Here is a 4,423-nt window from a genome sequence, read left to right on the forward strand (position 1 = left end):
AAAGTGCTAGAAAGTCTTACTTAGACGATCTAGAGGTTCTTGAAGAGGAGGAGGTTTCAAGTTCATCATCTCCACCACCATCACCATCTACTACCAAAAAGATGGTGAAACTTTCCGATCATTCAAAGCCCACCGCGGCCATGCTTCCGGCCGGAATCACAACCACTCAAATCACCGCGCCGGACTTCGAGATCAAACCGGCTTTAATTAGCCTTGTGGAGAGAAAGCAATTTGGAGGAAGTCCTTTGGAGGATCCCAATTTGCATGTGCAAAACTTTTGTGACTATTGCTCCATGATCCGTCAAACGGGCGTCACCCAAGCCCAAATAAGGGAAATACTTTTCCCTTTCTCTTTGAAGGACAAGGCCAAGCTTTGGATCAATAGCCTTGACCGCACCGCCATGGGAATCACCAATTGGGAGACATTGGCTCTTGCTTTTTACCAAAAGTTTTTTCCACCGGAGAAAACTCAAACTTTGAGGAGCCAAATCACCGGATTCCGTCAACAAGCTCTTGAGAGCTTATATGAGGCTTGGGAGAGGTACAAAGAGCTTCAAAGGCAATGCCCACATCATGGGTTAGATGATTGGTTTCTAGCAATAACATTCTACAATGGATGTTGTGCCGAGTCCCGAAGGATTCTTGATTCCGCCAACAATGGGCGGTTTGATCAAATTGACACCGACCTTGCTCATGCCACGATCGAATCTATGGCGGTCCATGATGCCCAATATGTCCATTCCCGAGTTGTGCCACCAAAATGTAAAGAAGAATCTTCCAATAACTCTGTTTTGCTAGCTCAAATTGCCTTGCTTCAACAACAATTGGCGGAAAGAGATGCTAAAGATTCCATCCAACAACTCAATGTTGTGTCTTCAACGAGCCAAATCATCATTTGTGATGGATGTGGAGGTGCGGGTCACTATGCCGCTCATTGCCGAGCTCCTATGGAAGAGGTAAATGCTTTTCAAGCTCTAAGACAAAGTTCATATCCACCGGGTACATTTTCCAACACTTATAACCCGAATTCAAAATTTCATCCGAACTTGTCTTACAATAGCAACAATGTGCTTAATCCACAACCCCCACCACAACAAAATGCCTATGTTCCTCAACAACAAAAGTATATCCCTCCACCGGGTTATCAAAATCAACAAAGGCCCCCACAAAACAATTACCAACAAAATCCACCTTAAAATGGCCAACAAAACAATCAAGGAGTTGGTAAGCTCGAGGGCATGATAATCCAAATGCAAAGGGAATTGTTGGCTCAAATTCAAAAGAATGATCAAGCTCATAGTGCCGCGGTCAAGATGTTGGAACAACAAGTGGCTCAATTAGCCGCTTCTAGCTCTCAAAGGAAGAATGGTCAACTACCTCCCCAAGGTGAGCAACCACATGAAACCGTTAATTCTATTTCCTTGAGAAGTGGTTCAAGCTATGATGGGCCATCCATGACTTTGGATGAAGAGGTGGTTGTTAAAAAGGCTAAGCTTGGGGGAAATGACAAAAGGAAGGCTAGTGAAGAGCCTATTGTTAAAGATCGTGTGCCATTCCCTCATCGATTGTTGATGCTAAAGAGGAAGAGCAAGCTTGATGCCAAAGATGTTGGGTCTCCTATGCCAAAGGAAAGTGATGAGGTAGTTGTTGAAGAAATATCTCCTAATGCTAAGGAGAGTGATGCCGTTTCAAAGAAGGTGAGTGCTTCCAAGGAGAATGAGAAAGAGATAGTGAAAGATGTGGAGGATGCTCCTCTAAAAGAAGTTGTTCAAGTACCATTTCCCCATCTTCTAGCAAAGCACAAGGAGGAAGGTAAGTTTGCTAAATTTTTGGAAGTTTGTAAGAATTTACAAGTCACCGTCCCATTTTTAGAATTGCTTACCCAAGTCCCCTCCTACGCAAAGTTTATGAAGGAAATTCTCTCAAAGAAGCGATCCTTCAATGAGGTTGAGACCATTGCTTTCACCGAAGAGTGTAGTGCACTCTTACAAAACAAGTCTCCCCCGAAACTTAAGGACCCCGGTAGCTATTCTATTCCTTGCACTATAGGCAAATATACCATTGATAAGGCCCTTTGCGACCTAGGTGCTAGTGTAAGTGTCATGCCCTATTCCCTTTGTGAAAAACTTAACATGGGTGCTTTAAAATTCACAAGTATTACATTGCAAATGGCGGACCGTTCTTTAAAGCGACCTCTAGGTGTCTTAGAAGATGTTCCGGTCAAAGTTGGCAAGTTTTTCATACCCGTTGACTTCCTCATACTTGACATGGCCGAGGATTCACAAACCCCAATTATATTGGGTAGGCCATTTTTACGCACCGCGGGTGCGTTAATTGATGTGAAAAATGGGAGGTTGACGTTGGAAGTAGGTGATGACCGGGTTTCTTTTAGCAAAAACAACACCATTAGGAGCCCAATGTTACAAGAGTCTTGTTATTTACTTAGCACTGTGGACTCTTCTTATGCCTCTACTACGCTTGAATCCTTACTAACAGATCCGTTGGAGGACGATATGGGTGTTGTTTGCTTTGTAGGTGATGATGCTAAGGACGCTATTGCTAAAAGTGGAAAAAGGAAGAAAGGGAAATTTTATTTGAAGAATTTCAAATGGTTGAGAAATGCAAAGATAGCTATGAAATGGAGCTTGGTTGATGGCAAGCTTAAGAACAACACTTGACTGAAATAGCTTCTTACGTCGTGCGGGACGTTAAACCAGCGCTTCTTGGGAGGCAACCCAAGCTTTTTATTTGTTTTTATTTATTTTCTGCAATTTATTGTTTTTTGTAGATTAGTAATAAAATACTCGACTTGATAATGTTTCTCTTTGTGATTTTTAGGTGAAAATGAATTAGAAGTGAATATGGCACGCAGCCCCATGCCAGAACCCCGTTCGGGGACGTGGTTTTCGAAAAACGAGAAGGAGTTAAAACAAATGCGGAAAAGAGTAAAAACCCAAAGAGGAGGTCAACCCCGATCGGGGTCATGGTTCTGTGACTTCTTGGCCTTTGTTCTATACGGGTAAAAAAAAAAAGGGGTAGATTTCTTTCTATCATTCACACATACCCGACGGTACTCATTTCCTCCTTTCTCTCTCGTTTCTTCACATTCCTTTACTAAAGTCACAAAGAAACATTTACATCCCCCCGAATTCATGCTAGCTTGGGGGAGATTAGCAAGTCGAGTAAGTTTTAATTGCTTTGCATTTTAGTTTAGATCTTGCATCCCATTAAACATAACCTCTAGTCCTTCCTGTTTTGTGCTTTGAGCCATTTTTATGGTTTGATTGGGTGTTTTGGATAGTTGGCACATTGAGGACAATGTGATGTTTAGCTTGGGGGGAGATATTGCATTTGCATATAGTATAGTTTGCATATAGTGTAGAAAATTTGAAAATTTTTGAGAGAAATTTTTGCTTTATGCTTGCTTGTTGCCTACTTTCCTCTTTGCTTATCCTAATAATGGCTTGTTGCTAATGATTTATTCTGTCATGTTGGGATATTAGCTACATGGGGATGTCTTGACATAGTAGGTGGAAGATGGAGAATGAACCAAATAGGCTTGATCTTGACTTGTGGCAAGCTACAAAATGGTAAGGTAGAGCCTCTTTTTGACCGATGCATCCATATCCGGTCTCTCTTAGGTGAGTGTAGGTATCTCCTTATAAGGTGTGTTTCATCAAAACGCACAAGTATGGTTCTCATGCCATCTCTTGGTAAGCATGCATTCATTTGTTTTAGCATTTTGGAGCCATTCACATGAATATAATTGCCTTCTTGACCCCTTTCACAAACAATTTTCCCTAGCTACATTATAACTTGCCTACCTTGTTGAGCTAGTAGCTTGTTTGGTCTTGTTTGGGTGCTCAATTGGGATTTGTTTCAAAGTTTGAATATCATGTGAGCTTGGTCTTAATGCTCTTGAAAAAGAAATGAGAATCGAGAAAAAAAATGAAAGAGAAAAAAAGTGAAAAAGAAAAATGATGAAAAAATTGAGAAAAGAAAGAAGAAAGAAATGAAAAAGCATGAAAAGTGAAATGAAGAAGAAGTATGCATTGGAAAAAAGAGAAGAAGAAAGGATGTGAGAAATTCTCAAGCATTATTCATATATTTTGGAGGATTTTCTCATGGTTTGAATTGCAAAATTGGGTTGGAATTGGGATTGAGCACCCTTACAATTTGGTAGTTGCTAGCTTGACTTAGCTCCACATTACCATAATTCATTTGTTCCCCCTTCTTACCCATGTTTATTTGCCTTCTTCCTACTCATTTGGCTTCTCTATCATGCTTACATTTGAGTGTTTTGGCTTACTAGTTTTGACGTGTTTACCATATTAGATTGCGGGCACACTATTATAGGTCGAGGATAGTCGAGTGTTTATTCACAAAATTGTCCTTTCACATAAAAAGAGTTTGAGTGCCCCGT

At 40.9% G+C, this 4,423-nt stretch overlaps 1 non-coding gene across 1 annotated transcript; it reads right to left on the reverse strand.

Annotated features, from left to right (window-relative positions):
- Nucleotides 1-473: 473 nt before the first annotated feature.
- On the reverse strand, nt 474-580 carry LOC141634994 (small nucleolar RNA R71). The gene has a single exon (XR_012539706.1). It is a non-coding gene; the product is annotated as a small nucleolar RNA R71 (small nucleolar RNA).
- Nucleotides 581-4,423: the final 3,843 nt, after the last annotated feature.

This window comes from Silene latifolia, chromosome Y, assembly GCF_048544455.1.
Source record: "Silene latifolia isolate original U9 population chromosome Y, ASM4854445v1, whole genome shotgun sequence".
Classification (NCBI taxonomy): Eukaryota; Viridiplantae; Streptophyta; class Magnoliopsida; order Caryophyllales; family Caryophyllaceae; genus Silene; species Silene latifolia.